The sequence below is a fragment of the Nerophis ophidion genome, linkage group LG08 (genome assembly GCF_033978795.1).
Source record: "Nerophis ophidion isolate RoL-2023_Sa linkage group LG08, RoL_Noph_v1.0, whole genome shotgun sequence".
NCBI lineage: Eukaryota > Metazoa > Chordata > Actinopteri > Syngnathiformes > Syngnathidae > Nerophis > Nerophis ophidion.
The window spans coordinates 60,379,711-60,403,503 of NC_084618.1; the positions used below are offsets into that span (position 1 = coordinate 60,379,711).

A 23,793-nucleotide genomic window follows, 5' to 3' on the forward strand; every position below is an offset into this window, starting at 1 on the left:
CTTCTTTCTCATCATACATACCTTGTGTAAATGATTCCACTATAATAAGGTGATTTTTTCCCCCTAGTTTGCTTGTTGTTGTTCGCCTCATAAAGAAATGAATTTCCCGCGCTCGGCTGGAAGCTTCGGTTTCAGATGTTTGAACAAGTTCCTTGTGCGAATGCCTTTTTGAAACAAACTTTGCACCATGGAGTCATTTGTTCCTTGCCTGTTGCCGGCTGCACAATTAATCAAATTTAAATAGTGATCGTGATTTTGGCAGCTACGATTAAATGAGGGTGATAGTCTGCGGTATTACCATTTAAAAAACAGTCTCCGCTGCATTTTAAACCAAGCAGGTTCACAACCAACAGGGAGGGGGGTGGACCGATTGACAGTGGACCCATGTGAGAGCGAGTAAGATTGAGTGACAACTTATGGGTAGATCAGCCAGTAGCTCCCGAAAATATGAGGAAAAAATATGAGGAAAAATGAATGGGTAGCTGCCCTACCCACCCACAGTTACCCACTGGGTACCAACAGACACAGATTTTAACCCTGGAACATGACCGCAAGACTCACCATTTTCTAGGCACTCTTGCTTGTTTCCCGACACCCGGAAATTCTTCCACACAAATTAAACCAATAACAGGATCGATCCACTCACCGTCTGATCAACACTACAACTCCCAGGGTTTTCTTACTCCCCCTGCAATTTCCAGAAGGCTGTTAGTTTAAAATAAAATGACCGACAATTAGCCACCTTTCTTTTGTAAATGCAGGTATTACATGGGAGTGTGGTTGAGTACTGAGGACTGAACCAAACCTAACCCCCCCACCCCGACCCACTCCACATCCCAACCCCCGGATTGTAAATAATGTAAATATTTCAATGTATATACTCTGATGATTAACCTGTGTGATGACTGTATTATGCTGATAGTATATATTTGTACCATGAATTGATCCCGACTTAAACAAGTTGAAAAACTTATTCGGGTGTTACAATTTAGTGGTTAATTGTAAGGAATATGTACTGTACTGTGCAATCTACTAATACATTTTCAATCAATCAAACAAACGCCACAATAAGTTGCACTGCAAAGCTGTGAACAAATTATCGAGTTGCGGAGACATGTTAAGCATTTACAACACTTCCTTTCTTTTCTCAACTGCCATTGTTTACCTGCCCTGTAAAGCTGGTTGCTAACAGAGCGGGCCACCTGCCACCGGCGCAAAGCCCCTACCAAAAGCTACAAAAGCGGAGGTGCCAAAATACAGACGATCGTAACATCAACCGTGCATCAAGGGACCCGTATCCATCCCCCTCTCAAAATCTCGGCAAAATAACGGACGCAGTAACGTTTTATTTGGCCAAAGTCATATGTTCTATATACAGTATACTGTGAGCAGTACAATTAATGTTCATTATGTCTTCATATTCTTATAGTGTTTCAAATCTTCTTGTAATCAGACTAAAATTTTCGGTATATTACAATCTTTACCTGTTTCGACTGTCATCTGCAGTCTTCTTCAGAAGGGTCACCTGACCTGTCAGGTAAAGATTCCATCTAATATACAAAAAATATGGTCTGATTAAAAGAACATTTGGGGGGGGGGGGAATAAAAAATAAATAAATAGAGTACAATTAATGCATTGTGCTCTATGTGCCTTTTCTGCATAATCTTATTTTGTCACTTGTTTGCACTTTATGATCACACTAGGCAAGGGCATATTTACTTATTTTATTTAGCCCTGTGTCTTCTTTACACTTTATCATCCATTAGTTATTTTTCATTTTGAAATGAAAGCAAAGTTCACATACTGTTTGTTTAAAAAACTAAGTGAAGTAAAATATGTTTTAATTAACAGTAAATAATTGTGATTTTAATCCATCCATCCATTCTCTACCGCTTATTACCTTTTGGGGTCGCGGGGGGCGCTGGCGCCTATCTCAGCTACAATCGGGCGGAAGGCGGGGTACACCCTGGACAAGTCGCTTCCTCATCGCAGGGCCAACACAGATAGACAGACAACATTCACACTCACATTCACGGTTGATTGGCAACACTAATTTGGCCCTAGTGTGTGTGTGTGATTTTAATAATCGTGATTATTATTTTGGTCATAATTGTGCAGCCCTACATAGAATATAGGTACTAACTTGCGATTTACAAAACTGAGGTGTTCCTCAAAGCACCCCTTTAAGTCCTCTTCTTTCTGGCAGTTACACTCTTTTTACTTACTGTTATTTATTTAACTAAGGTGTTGCTGTAGCTTGTTTACTTCAGATGCCATCAATAATAATTTGTTCAATTTCTCTAGTTACACTAGTAGTGATTCTCAAAGTTATATTTTAGGTCCTCTTTCATTCGTCATTAGGGCTATCACTGGTGGCCTGCGAGTTCACTTAAAAAAACTTACACCCATCCATTTTCTACTGCTTATTCCCTTCAGGGTCGCGGGAGGCGCTGGAGCCTATCTCAGCTACAATCGGGCGGAAGGCGGAGTACACCCTGCTTGTCATAAAGATGATCTTAGACAAGCTTTATTGCAGAATGTCCTTAAAAATAGCAGAGCACTCCTGTAACTCTGACAAAATAGACCTAAAGCAAATGTCTTCTGCAGAAAATGTGGGTTCCTCTGAAAATACAAAATAAGACAAATAGTGAAGGAAACAGTCCAGCCTCTTAGTCCTTAGCATTTTGGAAATGTGGCGCCAAAAACAATTTAGTTGTATATGCCTGGCTTTATAATGCTAAAATGTGTCCCTTTATGTGGCGAGAAGAGAAAACTAACAAAGTCTTAGATTCCGATTCTTCCGAAATCGTCCAAATTTTTAAACGTTAATTCCTAATTTCGATGTTCAGTCTGCAGACCAAAATAAATAGCTTCCCCAAAGGTGGCAACGAAGATTTAAAAGTTAAAGAGTCTGAGTGCAGAGGGCACGAAAGATTTGGAAAAGCGATTTGTTTTACACACAGAAAGGGAATATTGTCAGCCTGAAGGCAGTCTCGTATGTTCATCAAGTTATTTAATGCCAAATTTGTTATTTGATTTCAATAAGAAACATAACTTAATGTCAATCAATCAATCAATGTTTAGTTATATAGCCCTAAATCACTAGTGTCTCAAAGGGCTGCACAAACCACTACGACATCCTCGGTAGGCCCACATAAAACTCACACCCAGTGGGACATCGGTGACAATAATGACCCAGTGGGACGTCGGTGACAATGATGACTATGTATCATAATAGTTTCTGTTAAAACAAAGGAAACATTTTTTTTCTGGTCCCTTTTGTTTCAAAAAGTATAAGAATACATTTTGGTGCCAGCAATAAAATATTGGTATCGGGACAACCCTTTTTTTAACAAAGTGCTCGCACTTTTAAATTTCTTATTTAATAAGCGAAATAATATGCGGGAAAGAGGACTAGTTTGATACGTGCAAAGTTTAGCGGTATACGAAAACCATGAGAACACTTTTTTAATGAAAACCAAATGATATGAAAAGTGGGGCATATGGAAACCAAGGTACCACCGCAGTTTTATTTAGTATAACAGCTAGTACCCCATTTTTAAGACCATAGGGCAAACTGGATTATAAGGTGCACAGCCAATGAGCGTGTCTATTCAGGTCTATTTTCAAACAAAAGGTGCACCAGATTAAAAGGTGCATTAAATGGGGTTATATTATGATGTTTTTTTTCTACATTTAAAACACTTCCTAGTGGTCGACATAACATGTAATGGTGGTTATTTGGTCAAAATGTTGCATAGATTAAGTTTTAAAGACCATCTTCAAGTCGCTTTCTCATCGTCTCTTCCGGATGTGCCGTTTTGTGGGCGGTCTTATTTACGTGACTCCACTTCGACAGCGTCTTCCCCATGTCATCTTTTATTGTACCTGAAGATTTTAGTGCTTCCCTAGCGAGTCTATTGATAGATAAATAAGAACTGTATGTTACTTTATATTACAAATGGCAACAGCGGAGGATGAATGACCCTCAACAAGAGGTTATTAAAAAAAAAGAACCTTCTTGACTACAGTGTATACTAAAATAGCAAACGTGCGCATTTTTTTTTGACTTATGTAGATCCCAACTACACATCAGCAGATACCAATAGGAGAGAATAGTTGTTTTATGTATAAAATTGCGAAACTAAACGCCAGATAATATCTCCTAATACATGCCATTTTTGGGTTCTTATACACACACCACAACAATACCTGTAGAAGCACAGCACGTCTGAATATGAGAGCCGTAATGCTGACCCGGGCAAATTAAGGCCTGGGGGCCACATGCGGGCCGGACCGTTAAGCTTTTCAATTCGGCCCGCCGGCAGTTCCAAAATAATTTTTTTAGATCTTTAAGATCAAAACTGTAGCTGCCATTATTATGTGCAGTGATATTTTCAAATTACCGTAAGTTTTGAACTATACAAAGTATTCTAATGGATGGAATATGCGCTTTTGCATGATATACTAGTTACTATAGTAATCTAATTAGTTACTATGGTAATCACAGCAGCTCAGACAAGGCACCAAGCAGTGTGGGTGGAGAGCGTTTCCACAGTGTTTCCAGAGTGGCCAGCCTGAATTGCAGTGTCTGGGACAGACGCGGAGGGAGATTTTTACAACAAAATTCTAAAGCTTAGTGATATATCATCATATTGTGGGGGAAGGGAGGGTTTACCCTTAGCGTTCATATTTCGCTGTGATTGTTGCATTTTTGTTGCGTTTCACTTGATTTAAAAAAATGTCAATCGAGAAGTGGTGTGACGTTCATACGTTGACAATATTCAGTGTTTCATCGTACATAGTTAATATTGTAATTCCTATAGTCTTTATTTTCATGTACATTGTAAAATTCCATTCTATTTTTTCTAAGGCGGCCTGTCATAACATTTTTAGCTTTCAATCAGACACTATTGTGAGGTTTTGTATTAGTGCTCCTAAAAATGGATATACCAGCCCCAGACACATTTTTTTCTCAAAATTTGGCCCCGTATCAAAATAATTGCCCATGCCTGCCGTAATGCGTCGACAATCTATCAAGCATTGCGGATTTTGTAGCCTACCAAAGTTGTACTAAAACACTTTTTGACAAATTTTTGAGCGCTCTGTACAATGTTCTATATTCCCAATGAAACATCAACATTTTGGGGTTGCTTGTTGGGTTGGATTTTGGGCTTGGTTGCTAAATTGCAAGCGTAATTTATTGAACAGGGGGCGCCAACCTGCAGTCCACATGTTGCTCTTATGCGGGACTGCCAGTGGTCACACTTATCATTACACCATGTACCAAATAAAATTGCTTCAAAGTCAATAAGCAACACAAGAATTATTACGTACAATAGGCGCACCGGGTTATAAGGCGCACTGTTAGTTTTTGAGAAAATAAAAAAGGATTTTAAGTGGGCCTTATAGCAGTGGTTTTCAACCTTTTTTCACTGAAGTACCCCCTGTGAAATTTCGTTTAATTCAAGTACGCCCTAATCAGAGCAAAGCATTTTTGGTTGAAAAAAAAGATATGAAGTAAAATACAGTACTATGTCATCAGTTCAGTTTCTGATTTATTAAATTGTGTAACAGTGCAAAATATTGCTCATTTGTAGTGGTCTTTCTTGAACTATCGGGAAAAAAAGATATAGAAATAAATACAAACTTGTTAAATAAAGATTTCTACACATAGAAGTAATCATCAACTTAAAGTGCCCTCTTTGGGGATTGTAATAGAGATCCATCTGGATTCATGAACTTAATTCTAAACATTTCTTCACAAAATAAGAAATCTTTAACATCAATATTTATGGAACATGTCCACAAAAAAATGTAGCTGTCAACACTGAATATTGCATTGTTGCATTTCTTTTCACAGTTTATGAACTTACATTCATATTTTGTTGAAGTATTATTAAAAAATATATTTATAAAGGATTTTTGAATTGTTGCTATTTTTAGAATATTTAAAAAAAAATCTCACGTACCCCTTGGCATACCTTCAAGTACCCCCAGGGGTACGCGTACCCCCATTTGAGAACCACTGCCTTATAGTGTGAAAAATACAGCAATATAAATTTCAAACAGCGCCTGCACATTTCAAAGGTTTTGCCATGGCAACTGCCTGGAATGAATTCATTCGCATTGTACTATTTCCTGTGGGAAATTTTGTTTTCAATTTAGAACTTGGAAGTCAACCAGCATTGCAGAACGGATCGTCAGCCAACTTTGAGGTTTCCACTGTATCAATGATATTCTACATCATATTACAGCAGACTAACATTGGTTTGCATTTTTTTAAAGACAGCGGTGTGGCTTTTCAGTGTGTGAGCACAAAAAGAAACATCTACCAAAATAGCAACATTTTGACAGTGTGGGGGTAGGACGGGATGGAGGTGTTTACCATTAAACAAGCTCTGGTGACATCTCTGTGGGGAGCATGTCTCACCTGTCAAAGCTCGGTGTGTTCATGCTGCATCGCCACAGCTTTGGGAGGGAGCTGGCCTTGTCAAAAACAGGCGAGCGGGCTGCTGTGGCATGGAGGCATGTCGACCAATGCTGGCCAAATTGGACCAAACCACCTGTCACTATGAAGGCGAGAAAGAGAGAGAGAGGAAAAGAGAGGGCTTTCCACAAAACGCGGCATCCAAACTTTACCGCCAGCTTATAAAATGGTTTCAGCAAAGGCTTCCTCTTTTACACTAACAACTTCAAGCTGCACAACAAATGTCCCAAAATGTCAACGCTTTTCATCGCTGAGATTTGTGCCAAGAGATGAAGGGAAAAGATAAACATGATGACAGCAGAGAGTTACTGTGTTTGGAAAAAGGAAAAAAAAAAAAACAATGTCCAGTGGTGAACACGGACAGACATGGCAGGGCAGCCGCAAGACTGGAGCGGGCGCTGCTCACGAGCCGCCACATTGATGATACATTTAGTTCAATGTGATAAGTCAATAACCAAACAAAAAACAACTTCCCTTCCATGTATGGCAGAGAGAGCCCCAGTAGAATAGAGCGATGTCCACTCCCGCCTAAACGTAAACACACCAGCCACCGCTGTTTCTCTCTGAAGAACTGTCATTAATCAGGTAAAAGTCCTAAACGGTTGTTAAAAACACAAACAATGTAAGTGCGGACGTCAGTGTGTGTACTTTCGCCTCGGGAAGAGACAAAATTACTTGCACAATCATATTCATTTACAAATATTGGTGCGTCTGCCTCACAATATGAAGGTTCTGCAGTCCTGGGTTCAAATCCAGGACCCCGAAAGGGAATAAGCGGTAGAAAATGGATGGATGGATGGATGGTGATGTAATTTATAATAAAGTGCAACTTGACTATATATTATTTTTCTTATTGTAATATGTTTCTCAATATATCACGGCACTTTCTCAAAATGGCACACTGAATTCACCTAAAACATTTTTTAAATATTTAAAATAAATTATACTTAAAATATAATTAATATTTTCTGGATTTTACAACGTTATTTCGGTAAAATAATTCCAATATCTCAAAATTTAAACATTTCTTGCAAATATTTTCTATACCTTTCCCAAATATTATGACTATACTTTCAGATTTGTTATGCTGTTGCGCTATTTTAAATATATTTATTGATTTATTCTCGTAAAAATTATTCTTATTTTTTAAATATATTTACAGATTTTATTTTCTCATTAGGGGTGTAACGGTACCTTTCGGTACGTACCTCGGTTTAGAGGTCACGGTTCGGTTCATTTTCTGTACAGTAAGAAAACAACAAAATATAAATTTTTTGGTTATTTATTTACCAAATTTATAAACAATGGCTTTATCCTTTTAACATTGGGAACACTATAATAATTATGCCCACGTTAATCCACATTAAGCTGCCTCAAGTTGTTGCTATGATTAAATAAAATTACAAAACCTTTCTTCTACATAAAAAAGTGCAACATTAAACAGTTTCAAGTCAATTCATCATGCTTAATTTATTACAGCATTTGGGAAGCCTATAGTTGACTTTTATTATGTAAATTTTATATTTTTGTCAACATGTGATAGCAGGGACCCTGCCATTCAAAACTAGGCTGCTACATTACTAATGATTAATGTAACTATAGCTGAAAAAATAGTACAATAGCAATAGGAGAGACTATTCATCCCTGAACACCATGGACTTCATGTTAGTTCTTGTGAAATAACAGACAGACAGGGCTTTGCTGCTCCTAACACACACACACACACACAAACACACACACACACACACACACACACACAATGAGCTAACGTTACGCTAAGAGCTAATTAGCCTTAACCTCAAGCCAGAACTGCGAGCAAGCTGAGCTGCAGTTTAAGTTTCTAGAAGGTCTACGGGCTCATACTGATGCTAGTAGTAGTTTTGATTGGGAAATGTTTTTTATAATTTGGGGAGAGTACGATGTCCGCTGCTAAACACATATCTGCTCGACACTGAAGCATTGACAACATGAGTTCTGAATACGCACTGCTGATTGGCTGTTACATCGCTCTGAATTCGCACTACTGATTGGCTTTGTATGTAACCAATCAGATGGTTGTGTGGGCGGGACAATGCTGGATGCTCAGACAGAGGCAGAAAGCAGAGCAGCTTGTTAAGACTTTAGTTTACAAACTCGTTCGATACACCTGTGAACCGGACCGAAATCCCCGTACCGAAATGGTTCAATACAAATACACGTACCGTTACACCCTTATTTCTCATTATACAAATTTAATCAAGCAAAGTTGTAATACAATTCCATTTTCTAAATATGACAATTTTTTTTTCTCAAGATTATATGATCTTTAGGCTCAAAATATGTTAACTTTTCCCCCCAGTTTTACAACTATTTCTTAACATCAGAACTTTATTCTGCTAAATATTATTACGTTATTGTAACAACATTAAACCTTTTCATGTGAAAACTCAATTGTATCATATTTTTTTGTGTTTGCAAAAATACAATGTAATTCTGCCTTCAATCATGTTTGCGTGCTTTAGCCAATTCATTTTTAGAAAATGAAAAAAGGCAGACCCAAACTAAGACCGGTTATGATAAATTTCAGTACATAATGTAGGGATGGGTACCTTTTATATCTGAACCAATATGGTACGGATTCCTGGTATCCGGGAATCAATACAGTAACAATTTATGGCATTTCTGTGTGTGTTCATGCAGTAATAAATGCTAATTTGTTTGATAATAAAAAATAATTTCATTTTACACAACAACGAGCTGATAATGATACTGTACATATGCTGTCCAGTTGTTAAATCTTGAACTTACACTTCTTAGTCTCATTTGCAACTTATAATGTTTTAGTTTTAGTGTCTAAAATGTGTTACAGTAGTTAGGAAGAAGTCTTTGCCATTAGGTTTATTGCCATTAGACTTTTATACTGTAAGTAGTGTACTTAAAAAACCCTGTTTCCGTATTAGTTAGGAAATTGTGTTAGATGTAATAAGTAAACGGAATACAATGATTTGCAAATCATTTTCAACTCATGTTCAGTTGAATAAGCTACAAAGACAACATATTTGATGTTAAAACTGAAAAAAAAAATTTTGGGGGTGCAAATAATCATTAACTTTAGAATTTAATGCCAGCAACACGTGACAAAGAAGTTGGGAAAGGTGGCAATGAATACTGATTAAGTTGAGGAATGCTCATCAAACACTTATTTGGAACATCCCACAGGTGTGCAGGCTAATTGGGAACAGGTGGGTGCCATGATTAGGTATAAAAGCAGCTTCCATGAAATGTTAAGTAATTCACAAACAAGGATGGGGCGAGGGTAACCAATTTGTAAGCAAATTGTCGAACAGTTTTAGCACATTTCTCAACGAACTATTGCAAGGAATTTAGGGATTTTACCATCTACGATCAGTAAAATCATCAAAAGGTTCAGAGAATCTGGAGAAATCACTGCACGTAAGCGATGATATTACGGACCTTTGATTACTCAGGCGGTATAGCATCAAAAACCGACATCAGTGTGTAAAGGATATCACCACATGGGCTCAGGAACACTTCATAAAACCACTGTCAGTAACTACAGTTGATCGCTACATCTGTAAGTGCAAGTTAAAACTGTACTATGCAAAGCGAAACCCATTCATCAACAACACCAAGGAACGCCACAGGCTTCGCTGGGCCCGAGTTCATCTAAGATGGACTGATGCAAAGTGGAAAGGTGTTCTGTGGTCTGACGAGTCCACATTTCAAATTATATTTGGAAACTGTGGACGTGGTGTCCTCCGGAACAAAGAGGAAAATAACCATCCGGATTGTTATAAGCGCACAGTTCAAAAGCCAGCATCTATGATGGTATGGTGGTGTATTAGTGCCCAAGGGATGAGTAAATTACACATCAGTGAAGGCACCATTAATGCTGAATGGTCCATACAGGTTTTGGAGCAACATATGTTGTCATCCAAGCAACCTTATCATGGACGCCTCTGCTTATTTCAGCAAAACAATGCCAAGCCACGTGTTAAAACAGCAAGGCTTCGTAGTAAAAGAGTGCGGGTACTTTCCTTGCCCGCCTGCAGTCCAGACATGTCTCCCATCAAAAATGTGTGGCGCATTATGAAGCGTAAAATACGACAACAAGACCCCGGACTGTTGAACGACTTAAGCTGTACATCAAGCAAGAATGGTAAAGAATTCCACTTTCATTCAAAGCTTCAATAATTAGTTTCCTCAGTTCCCAAACGTTTATTGAGTGTTGTTAAAAGAAAATGTGATGTAACACAGTGGTGAACATGCCCTTTCCCAACTACTTTGGCACGTGTTGCAGCCATGAAATTCTAAGTTAATTATTATTTGCAAAAAAAATAAAGTTTATGAGTTTGAACATCAAATATCTTGTCTTTGTAGTGCATTCAATTGAATATGGGTTGAAAAGGATTTGCAAATCATTGTATTCTATTTATATATACATCTAACACAATTTCCCAACTAATATGGAAATGGGGTTTGTATTTGGCTGTTTGTCTGCAACTGGACATGACATAACATGCAAAAAAAAAGTATGGTACCCATTGCTAAATACAATACAAATTGTGGCCATTTACAGTAGTTGATCTTCATCTGAATTAAGAATAACAGTATACGCGCCAGCCAAGATTAGACATACCCGTACAAAAAATAAATACCAATAAAAGAACTGTATCATATTTAGAGGTATTGTTATACCTTGTTCATTTAACATTGAGGTCAAATATTTGGAATAGAAACATTTCTTGCTATAATGTAGTGCAGCTCCACACCAATCAAAATGACGAAACTACGATAATAAACATAATGCGTATTTAAATCTACACAAGTTTACCGTAAACACACAGTAGTATCAAACAATCTGCAAGGCTTCCCAGTCACAGTGATGGCACATCTTAACTATGAATCACACCCACAACCGATGTGTCAGAGTGGGAAAACCCTCAAACACACTAAACTTCCCAAAATATGACAAGGTGTCAACCGCATCTTGTATTCAAATGTCACAGGTTGTCGGAGGAAAAAGGGCATGTTCCCAAAGAGGAAGTGGGCTGAGGTGTCATTTAACATGTCACCCAAAAATAACAATTCAATAACTCAAACATTAAATGCATGATACAGTGTAAAATGATGCATGTAAACACCGCAAAAATGCTTGTTATAGCCTTAAATTAATCCTAATAAACTCCCTGCAGACTATAATCTCAAGTGTTTTTACAAGATAACTGCAAGGTTGGTGAGGCTGCGGGGTGATATCAGTCACTGACATTTCATGTAAAGGGATGCTGACACATTGGCAGGGTTAATCCTGGGTGTTAACAAATTGCCTGTAATTGGGATTTGGAGCTTTTTTCTGTCAGCTTTACACCTGAAAATGCATGTGTCACATGCGGTCCAAAGAATGCAAACCATTAGAATCAGTGCAAACAAAGTCTGGAAAGTTGTTTTAAAAATTCAAAAGCAATAGCATTGATGAACTGATGTGCCTCAAGTGCGTGCGTGCGCGAATGAAGCAAGAGTGAGTGTGCCGTGGACTTTGACTTGATGGATTATTTTGGGTCTTTCAATTCATTTCTTTTAATAAAGTACTTCTCTGCCGTGGTTGTATTTTTAGCTTTTAATTAATTTTTATTAGGAAAGTAATTTTGTGTCGTTGGTTTTGTCTTTCAATATATCCATATGAAGAAAGAACACCCATGCCTTTAATTTTGGTATTGTAGAATATTTTGAGTCTTTCAATTCATCCATCCATCCATCCATTTTCTACCGCTTATTCCCTTTTGGGGTCACGGGGGGCGCTGGCGCCTATCTCAGCTACAATCGGGCGGAAGGCGGGGTACACCCTGGACAAGTCGCAACCTCATCACAGGGCCAACACAGATAGACAGACAACATTCACACCCACATTCACACACTAGGGCCAATTTAGTGTTGCCAATCAACCTATCCCCATGTGCATGTCTTTGGAAGTGGGAGGAAGCCGGACTACCCGGAGGGAACCCACGCATTCACGGGGAGAACATGCAAACTCCACACGGAAAGATCCCGAGCCTGGATTTGAACCCAGGACTGCAGGAACTTCGTATTGTGAGGCAGACGCACTAACCCCTCTTCCACCGTGAAGCCTCTTTCAATTCATTTCTTTATCAAAGTACTCCTGTGCCATGTGAGGATTTTTAGCATTTAATAATTTTTTATTAGAAAAGTACTCATGTGCCGTGATTTTTGTCTTTCAATATAATTATATTAGGAAAGAACCCCCTTGCCGTTGAGTTCGGCATTGTCGATTATTTTGAGTCTTTCAATTCATTTATTCCTGGTGACGTGAGTTTTGACTTCGGTGAATACAAATATTTTTAGAGTTATAATTTATGTTAAGAAATGGTAAATGGGTTGTACTTGTATAGCGCTTTTCTACCTTCAAGGTACTCAAAGCACTTTGACACTACTTCCACATTCACCTATTCACACACTGATGGAGGGAGCTGTCATGCAAGGCGCTAACCTGCAACCATCAGGAGCAAGGGTGTAGTGTCTTGCTCAGGGCACAACGGACGTGACGAGGTTGGTACTAGGTGGGGATTGAACCACGGACCCTCGGGTTGCGCACGGCCACACTCCCAAGTACCCCCTATGCTGTGGGTTTTGTCCTTGTAGATTATTTTGAGTCTTTTAATTCGTTTATTCCTGGTGACATGAGTTTTGACTTCAGTGATTACAAATATTTTTTAGAATTGTAAATCATTTATGTTAAGAAAGTACCCCCTAAGCTGTGGGTTTTGTCCTTGTAGATTATATTGAGTCTTTCGATAAATGCATATTAAATACCCCAGTCCTAATGTTGTCCATCTGTGTTGGCCCTGCGATGAGGTGTACTCCGCCTTCCGCCCGAGTGCAGCTGGGATAGGCTCGAGCACCCCCCGCGACCCTGAACGGGACATGCGGTAGAAAATGAATGAATGGATAACCCAGTGCTGTGTGTTTTAACTTGGTTGATTATTTTGAGACTTTCATTACCTTTCTATTAAGAAAGTATGCTCCGGAGCAATGGGTTTTGACTTTGTTAATTATTTTGAGGGTTTTAAATCAAATCAAGAATGTACATCCACGCAATGGGTTTTGGCTTTGAAGATAATTTTGAGTCTTTAAATTCACTTCTAGTATAAATTCACCAATGTTTTGACTTGGTTGATTTTTTGAGACTTAAAATACATTCCTTATAAACATCACAATGTTGTGGGATTTGATTTTATTGATAATTTTGAGTCCTTCAATACATTTATATTCTGAAAGTATACCCTGAGGACATGGGTTTTGACTTTGTTGATTTTTCTCATTGTCATCCCATTGGGTTGAGTTTTTTCTTGCCCTGATGTGGGATCTGACCTGAGGATGTTGTCGTGGCTTGTGCAGCCCTTTGAGACACTTGTGATTTAGGGCTATATAAGTAAACTTTGATTGGTTTATTAATTGATTGATTATTTTTAGAGTTTTATATCATCTATGTTAACAGAGTAACCCCTATGCTGTGGATTTTGGCTTTATAGATTATTTTTATTCTTTCAATACATTTATATAAATACACAAATGCTGTGGGTTTGACTTAATGGATTATTTTGAGACTTTTAATACATTTAAACATAGTACACCCCGGTGCCACAGGTTTTTAAATTGCCGAGTGTTTTGAGAAGTTGAATTTCCGTTAAGACAGTTCCCCCATTGTGTGGGTCTAGACATTGTTGATTATTTTCAGACTATCATTTAATTTCTATTAATAAATTACTTCTGTCTTGTGGGTGGATTATTTAGATTTTCATTCATTTCTATTTAAAATATACCCCTGTGCCTGGGATATGGCGTAATGGGGATCTTTCAATTTATTTATATTAAGAAGAAACCCGCATTCCGTTGGTTTTACCGGGAAGGATAGCTCAGGGTGTGTTTGGCCCCCAATCCAGTGGTTCGATCCTCAGTTCCCATGTGACCATGTTGAATTATCCTTGAGCAAAATACTAAGGCCCCAGTTGCACCTAATGCGGTAATAGTGTCAAAGCACCTTGTACCTTGAACGTAAAAAAGCGCTATTCACGTATATCCATTTACCATTTAGCATTGTAGATTATTTCAAATCTTTCAATTAATTCCTATGAAAAAGTATGTATCCGAAATATACCAGCGGACAGCGATCTACAAAATGTGACAATTTTAAGAGGACGGTGACGGCTTTTAAGTAGAGAAAGTCCAACTGCGGCAACAGCACGAAGCAAGTGTGACATCATGCTCGCTGCAGCTCGCTTTTTTTTCGAGAACATAGAGGGACAGAAGTAGCATCTCTAAACACAAGCACATTCTATAATAACACCAGAAAAAGATGCGAGATTTGTTGCTAGTCGTTTTTAATAAAGAAAAAAAATCACTAAAAGTCTCTGGACACTTAAAAAAATTCTTAACAAAGACAGCAAAATGATATAATAGAAAAATATGTTTTAATACTAATAATAATTAATAAGTGCACAGATTAGTTTTTAAGTGTATGCATACATTTCAGAGTCTTTTCAAAGAAAATCTTATCATAGCAAATGGTGACCACGCCCCCCACCACCTTCTCTAACCACAAACTAGAGGAAACCCTGCAGTTCTATAAGGAAAGTGTACCTCGGTGCAATGGATTTTGACTGTTGATTATTGTGAGAGTTTTAATTTCTAATAAGAAAGTACCCCATGCTGTTGGTTTTAGCCTTGTAGATTATTTAGAATCTTTCAATTACATTTCTTAAGTACCCCAGTGATGTGGGTTCTGACTTTGTAGAATAATTTTGGACTTTCAATACATTTCTATTAAGAAATAATATCTTGGTGCAATGTTTTTTTTTTGTTTTTTTTTACTTTCTTAATTATTTTGAGAGTAAAGAAAGTACTCCCTTGCCGTGGGTTATGGCTTTGTTGAATATTTTGGGAATTACAATTTGTTTCTACTAAGAAAGTGTATCCTTGTGCTATGGCTTTTGACTCATATTGGATTATTTGGAGACTTTTAATTCATTTCAAAGAGAAGAAAAATGTATACTGTCAACGGCCTGAAACAAAGTTGGAAGATTCTTTGAAACCGGATTTATTTCACATATATAATATACAATTAAAATCACGGTGACCATTACATTTAAAAAGAACTGCACTTTTTTGGTATTTTGTCTATAAGTCACAATTCTTATGAGAAACAAGAACACACATGTCTTTTTTTGTATGCGTTCTAACATAAAGGTCAGCCAATGGAGCCAATGGAAGCCATGACGTATATTATGATTATAAAACCCAATAAATAACCATCCAAAAAGCGCTAACAATACTCCATTTACATTTCGTGAGCTGATTATTAACAAAGTATTATCAATATTTTTATCGGAAGCGCTAACGTGAAGGACTTATTTTTAGCGGCAAATTGCTCAAGAAAGGTAACTTGCTTATGCTGCTATATTGACATTGTGATCTGGTGAACTGCTTTCTCGCCTCTGAGTTTGTGGAAGTTAATTCATGATTTTAAATCATGCCTCTCACCTGTATAGTAAAAGGATAAGCACATAATCTAAGGAGTTGGTCAACTTTGACAGCCAAATTAAATCCGAAAATGGCTAAAAAAAAGACTTGAAAAGACGCCTGGTTCAAACCTCTTTTTTCTACTCCCGAAGATTATGACTCATTCTTCATTGAAACAGGAATATGCAATATTTGATAACATCCTAACAGTCAGCATCCCAGTGCCAGCAGACATTGTACAGCAAGTGATGGTTTATTATGTTTGTTGTCTCTCATGAAGTCTGCTTTGTGTAGTATGATGTAATAAAAAGAAAAAACGAACATCATGATGCATTGGTAAAATTAATACGCCGCCGTATGCTTAGAATAAACAAAATACTTAAATATTACATGTTATTATGAGTGTGCCTGTTACCACAAGTACTTTACATAAGTGTTTACAGCGTGTAAGTATATATAACGTTAAGTAACAATAAGCCCCTATTTTTATGGCACATTGTTAAAGAAAAAGGTATGCTGCTGGATTGACATCATTACCTATTAAACTGCGTTCTCACCTCTAAGCTTGTGAAAATCAATTCCAAATTATGAATCAAGTTTCTCGCTTGTATAGTAGAAGGTTGTGGACATATATCGAGAAGTTGGTACACTTTGAAAGCCAACTTACACCTGGAAATGTCGAGAAACACCAGAAAAGAGGCTTGGTTCCACCCACCCAGGATTATGGGTAATTTTTCATCTAAACGTGAACTATATCAACATCCTATGAGCCGGCGCCCCAGTGTGAGCAGACATTGTACAGTAAGTGATGTTTTATTATGTTTGATGTCTCTTAATGAAGTGGTTTTACTTGTTATTGTTGATGGGAAAAGTGAACACAGTGATGCATTTGTGAAATTAATGCGCCGCTGTAGGCTTAAAGTATTATCATGAATGTGCTTGTTACTACATTACATACATACTTACAGTATCTATATAAATCCTTGATGGACGTGTTTGGATGTTTTTAAAGCGCTTTCTCGGCAGAACAGAGAGACTCCCATACGCTCCATTGTAAATGGACTTTTGCTCACATTTATTTACTATGTAGTAGCGATTTGCGATAATATCGGACTTGCTCAGGGCACAACGGACGTGACGAGGTTGGTACTAGGTTGGGATTGAACCAGGGACCCTGGGTTGCACACGGCCACTCTCCCAAGGACCCCCTATGCTGTGGGGTTTGTCCTTGTAGATTATTTTGAGTCTTTCAATTAACGGCAGATAACTATCGGAAATTATCGGTATCGGTTTCAAAAAGTAAAATTTTTGACTTTTTAAAACACTGCTGTACGGAGTGGTACACGGACGTAGGGAGAGGTACAGAGCACCAATATTGTCACGTTTGGAACGCATTTTGAGGCGCAAGTTGTCACCCCAAGATGCTGCAGGACTCGGACCAGGCAGGATTGCAGGTAAGAGCTGATTTTAATGTACAAAAAGGTAAAAGAACACTGATGCAAACAGAAAAGAAAGTGCGTGCCTACTCATGGGAAGCTAATGCTAAATTTAGCATGGAGTTCAAAGAGTTCAAGATGAGTGTGCCGAATGCACGGAAGCCAAGACGAGACTTAGCAAAAATACAAAGACTTAAGGAAACCAACGTGAGTGTTGCAAGTAGCAAATTATGAACCAAGACCGAACAAAGTGAGGAGGCATGTTTAAATACAGAAACAAACAATTACTGCAGGTGTGCGTAAAAAGGCATGGCAGGTGGAACAAATGAGGAACCATGGTAACTGAACAAACAAGGAAGTGCTCAAACAAAGGGATCGGAAGAGTCCAAAAATAAACAAAAGGACTCAAGGACTAAAACTATGTCAGATCCGGGGGCACCTTAAAAGGCACTGCGTTTCACACACACACACACACACACAAGTAAATGCAAGGCATACTTGGTCAACAGCCATACAGGTCACACTGAGGGTGGCCGTATAAACAACTTTAACACTGCTACAAATATGCGCCACACTGTGAACCCACACCAAACTAGAATGACAAACATATGGGACGGCGTGGCGCAGTGGAGAGAGTGGCCGTGCGCAACCCGAGGGTCACTGGTTCAAATCCCACCTAGAACCAACCTCGTTGTGTCCTGAGCAAGACACTTCACCCTTGCTCCTGATGGGTGCTGGTTGGCGCCTTGCATGGCAGCTCCCTCCATCAGTGTGTGAATGTGTGTGTGAATGGGTAAATGTGGAAGTAGTGTCAAAGCGCTTTGAGTACCTTGAAGGTAGAAAAGCGCTATACAAGAACAACCCATATATTTATTTATTTTTATATTTCGGTAGAACATCCGCACCATAACACAACATAAACACAACAGAACAAATACCCAGAATCCCTTGCAGCACTAACTCTTCCGGGACGCTACAATATACACACCCCCACCCCGCTATCCCCCCACCTCCACCTCCTCATGATCTCTGGGAGAGCATGTCTCGAATCCCAAGCTGCTGTTTTGAGGCATGTTAAAAAATAATGCACTTTGTGACTTTAATAATAAATATGGCAGTGCCATGATGGCATTTTTTTTCCCTAAACTTGCGTTGATCTATTTTGGAAAACCTCGTTACATTGTTTAATGCATCCAGCGGGGAATCACAACAAAATTAGGCATAATAATGTGTTAATTCCACAACTGTATATATCGGTTATATATATTAACATTGCAACACATGCCAATAAAGCCGGTTTAGTTTACCAAATTGCAATTTAAAATTTCCCGCAGAGTTTATTGTTGAAAACGTCGCGGAATGATGACGCATGCGCGTGACGTCACGGACTGTAAGGAAATATTAGCGCTGCACGACTCTCGGCTAAAAGTCGTCTGCTTTAACCGCATAATTACACAGTATTTTGGACATCTGTGTTGCTGAATCTTTTGCAATTTGTTCAATTAATAATGGAGAAGTCAAAGTAGAAAGATGGAGTTGGGAAGCTTTAGCCTTTAGCCACACAAACACACGGTGATTCCTTGTTTAAAATTCCCGAAGTAGAAACTTTACTACGGATCAGAGTGGTCAAGCGAACATGGTTCCCGACCAAATGTCAACCAGCAGTTTTCGGTGAGAAAATTGTGGTAAAAAGTCGCCTCTTACCGGATATCAGCTGAGCTTGCGCTGTCCATACAGCTGTCGTCGACTTCCCTAGGACACTTGCCTCAACACACCTGTGGACACACCCCTCCGACTATCAGGTACTATTAAACTCACTAAAACACTAGCAACACAATAGAAAGATAAGGGATTTCCCAGAATTATCCTAGTAAATGTGTCTAAAAACATCTGAATCCGTCCCAATGCAATCACCTTTTTTTTTTTTCTTGTAGTGCTTTGCTATCAATATACTCAAACACAAATCTTTCATACTGGCTCAAATTAATGGGGAAATTGTTGTTTTCTCGGTCCGAATAGTTCTTACTGCTGGTGGCTCCCATTAAAAACAATGTGACGATGTGTGGAGCCCTGCAACTCGTTACGTCACGCGCACATGCTTCCGGTAAAGGCAGGGCTTTTCTATTAGCGACCAAAAGTTGCGAACTTTATCGTTGATGTTCTCTACTAAATCCTTTCAGCAAAAATATGGCAATATCGCAAAATGATCAAGTATGACACATAGAATGAACCTGCTATTCCTGTTTAAATAAGAAAATCTAATTTCAGTAGGCCTTTAAGAGTTGGACAATTTCAGAATATCAGATATCGACAAAAAAAAAATCCATTATCCGACATGCTATTTAGAATGCATTAAAAAAGAAAAACGTGTGGATTGTGAATGGTAGGCAACATTTTAAAAAAGGGCATTTCCCTTTAAGATATTGAACAAGTTGACCTTAGTTTTCACGAGTAGTGAAAAGGGATTCCAGTATACTTTTATTTCTAATTAAGAAAATTGTGATTGGCTTTTTTATTTAGTGCACAAAGTGAAAATGATGGGATTGCAATGTTAATTATTGCAAACATCCCGTCAAGTGTGCAGCAGCAGCACATAGAAGGGGACACCGAATGGCGTCAAGTTGGTGCTTCACGTTACTCGTCACATGCCAGCATCTTGGCCAAACACCCAAGCTGTTGTCCAAGCACATGTTATCAACAAATGGCCATCAAAACCGACATATTTACAAGTGAACTGTTGTATGCAACTTCAGTGAAGTGTCAGTGCGGTGCAGCCGCGGCACACACCAGCCATCTCTCCTCGTGTTAGCTCCTGGTGCTAGTCCTTCCTCTAATAAACAAACACGTTTCAGTGTGACAGTGAGTGACAGCTAAACGTCCAATTACTAGTTAAATCCAAAAGCGACATAGCGAAAGGGTGTTACAAAAATGTATTTAAGTGACACATTGCTGTCACCAATGGTGGCGGATGAGGCGAGTCCGCCAGGTGATATAGGTCCCAGTAATGGACGCACGTTGACAAACGTTGACAAATGTCACTTCTACCTGAAACCTGTTGGCTCCTCCTCTCGTCCACTCGCTGCTCCCTCCAGGGCTCGCCTGGGTGAAGTTCAGTCACGCCAGCCTCCTCCTCGTCACCCCCCGTCGTCTCCTCAAACTTTCCCCTTATCCTCCAAGCGGCGGTGGTTCGGTCCTCTCAAAGTAGAAATGAGCACCGGTACCGCTGTGGGGAGAGTGTGAGAGCCGGCGAGCAGCGTTCAGACAGCGGGCAAGTTTGGCGCGGCTCTCCCACTGGCAACCATCGGAGACACTCTCCGGCTCTGGAAGCTCAACCCCGGCTCGAAGCCCCGCCTCTTTCCTCTCACGAAGGCCAGTGGTAGAGAGTGGAAGTCCTCCGCTCCTTCCAGATGTGCACTGTGCTCTGCAGAGACAGTGTGATTACTCGTTTTTAGGAAACTATTTTCAATTTAATTCAATCATATTTTCACACTAAATCGGTACTTTAAAACGAAAACAAGCCACAATTTTTGTATTTAAAAAAAAAAAAAACAAACAAACAAACAATTCCCTATTATTTGCAGAGGTGGGTAGAGTAGCCAGAAATTGTACTCAGGTAAGAGTACTGTTACTTTAGAAATGTATTACTCAAGTAAAAGTAAGGAGTAGTCACCCAAGTATTTACGTAAGTAACAGTAAAAAGTATGTTGTGAAAAAACTACTCAAGTACTGAGTAACTGATGAGTAACCTGCTTGTTTAATGATTACAGCAACAAATAATGCACAAAAACATAAAAATAGCAATGAGCAAATTCAGAGCCAGGAATATCTCTTTAGCAACTAAAACAATAATATATATTAAATAATAATACATTAAAATAAAAAAAAATTAAGGCACATTGAGCCACAATAACTTAATAGCACCATAGGCTCAGTAGACATTGATTGATTGATTGATTGATTCAAACTTGTATTAGTAGATTGCACAGTACATATTCTGTACAATTGATCACTAAATGGTAACACCCCAATAAGTTTTTCAACATTAATCAATTACTTAATGACCAAGTCGAGGTGATCTACCTCATATATACATACACAGTGTATATATATATATATATATATATATATATATATATATATACATATATAGATATATATATATATATATATGTATATATATATATATACATACACACACACATATATATACATTTATATATACAGTATATAATTTATATTTATTTGGCTGTTTTTGTTCACATGTTAAAGGTGTTTTAATGAATATACATGCATGTCTAACATATACAGTAGATTCCTATCTTTTATGATGACAAGAATATAAATTGGCGTATTACCTGATTCTGATGACTTGCATTGATTGGAATCAGTAGTGCTGATAACGTCCACTCTTTCAAATGTAGGAGAAAAAAAGTTCCTCCTTTCTGTCTAATACCACATGAAAGTCGTTGGTTTTTGGCATCTTATTTGTCCAGCTTCCATATTCGTTTTTATACACTTTACACTTTAAGAAATACACTGGCGGCAAACTCCGTAGCTTGCTAGCTTGTTTGCGCTGGCTTTCGGAGACTCTTATTTTGTTAGCACAGGAGCGATGGAGCGGCACTTTTATTGTGAAGACAGGAACTGTGCGATCAGTCTTTAGGCTTTTGACGGGAAGTACGGTTGAAATAAAAAGTGTCTTTTTTTCCTTTACACTTTTGATTGATTGATTGAAACTTTTATTAGTGGATTGCACAGTACAGTACATATTCCGTACAATTGACCACTAAATGGTAACACCCCAATAAGTTTTTCAGCTTAAGTCGAGTTGAACGTGAGATGGTCATGTGACCGCCCGGCTCTGTTTGATTGGTCCAACGTCACCAGTGACTGCATGTGATTGGTGAAACGCAGGCATGCGTATTCTACATTGAAGGTCTGTCTGACAAACCAAAACAAACATTAACAGATCGCTAAAAAAAAAAAGTAGCAAGTAACGAGCTGAACGTAGATAAATGGAGCGGAGTAAAAGTAGCGTTTCTTCTCTATAAATATACTCAAGTAAAAGTAAAAGTATGTTGCATAAAAACTATACGTAGAAGTACAATTATCCCAAAAGTTACTCAAGTAGATGTAACGGAGTTTCCTCCGCCGTGTGGCGGGGCTCTCCCTTAGAGATAGGGTGAGAAGCTCTCCCATCCGAGAGGAGCTCAAAGTAAAGCCGCTGCTCCTCCACATCGAGAGGAGCCAGATGTGGTGGCTCGGGCATCTGGTCAGGATGCCACCCGAATGCCTCCCTAGGGAGGTGTTTAGGGCACGTCCAACCGGTAGGAAGCCACGGGGAAGACCCAGGACACGTTGGGAAGACTATTTCTCGCGGCTGGCCTGGGAACGCCTCGGGATCCCCCGGGAAGAGCTAGACGAAGGGGCTGGAGAGAGGGAAGTCTGGGCTTCCCTGCTTAGGCTGTTGCCCCTGCGATCCGACCTCGGATAAGCGGAAGAAGATGGATGGATGGTTGAACAGCTTAGTAATTGAAATACCAAGTACAGTTATCAACTAAGTACAGTAGTACTTCCATTTAAGAGGTAAATTGGTTCTGTGACAGAGCTCTTTACTCAAAACTAGGGTTGTATGGCAGTATAGTATCGCAATACTAATGAATCATATTCGGTACTATACCGCCTCTAAAAAGAACCGGTCCCCACCCGTCGGCTTTAACAACAGTTAGTTATTTTTACAACAATCATGATTGTTGTAAAAATACAGAATATAGAGAACATGGTTACATGGTTAGCACGCTTTACGTTAGCAACAGGTTTTGGTACCCATCCATCCATTCATCCATCCATCCCTGGCGCCTATCTCAGCTACAATCGGGCGGAAGGCGGGGTACACCCTGGAAAAGTCGCCACCTCATTGCAGGGCCAACACAGATAGACAGACAACATTCACACTCACATTCACACTCTAGGGCAAATTTATTGCTGCCAATCAACCTATCCCCAGGTGCATGTCTTTGGAAGTGGGAGGAAGCCGGAGTACCCGGAGGGAACCCACGCATTCACGGGGAGGACATGCAAACTCCACACAGAAAGATCCCAAGCCTGGGATTGAACTCAGGACTGCAGGACCTTCGTATTGTGAGTCAGACGCACTAACCCCTCTGCCACCTTGAAGCCCCATTCCCCATCCCTACTTATTACATGACAATGGGTTATACTTGTATATAGCTTTTCTGTTTTTTTTTTAAGGAACTCAAAGCGCTTTAGAGCTGCACGAACTAATCGATTAAATCGATTAAAATCAATGATAAAAATAGTTGGCGATTAAT

At 38.9% G+C, this 23,793-nt stretch overlaps 1 protein-coding gene across 3 annotated transcripts in view; it reads right to left on the minus strand.

The window, feature by feature from the left end:
• raraa (retinoic acid receptor, alpha a) overlaps nucleotides 1–20,819 on the minus strand; it is a 397,302-nt gene extending 376,483 nt beyond the window's left edge. For all 3 annotated transcript variants that reach the window (XM_061909159.1, XM_061909161.1, XM_061909160.1), the window contains exon 1: nucleotides 20,507–20,819. The gene's annotated coding sequence lies outside the window, so the exon portion shown is untranslated. The remainder of the gene's footprint in view (nucleotides 1–20,506) is intronic.
• Between the last annotated feature and the right edge of the window lie 2,974 nt (nucleotides 20,820–23,793).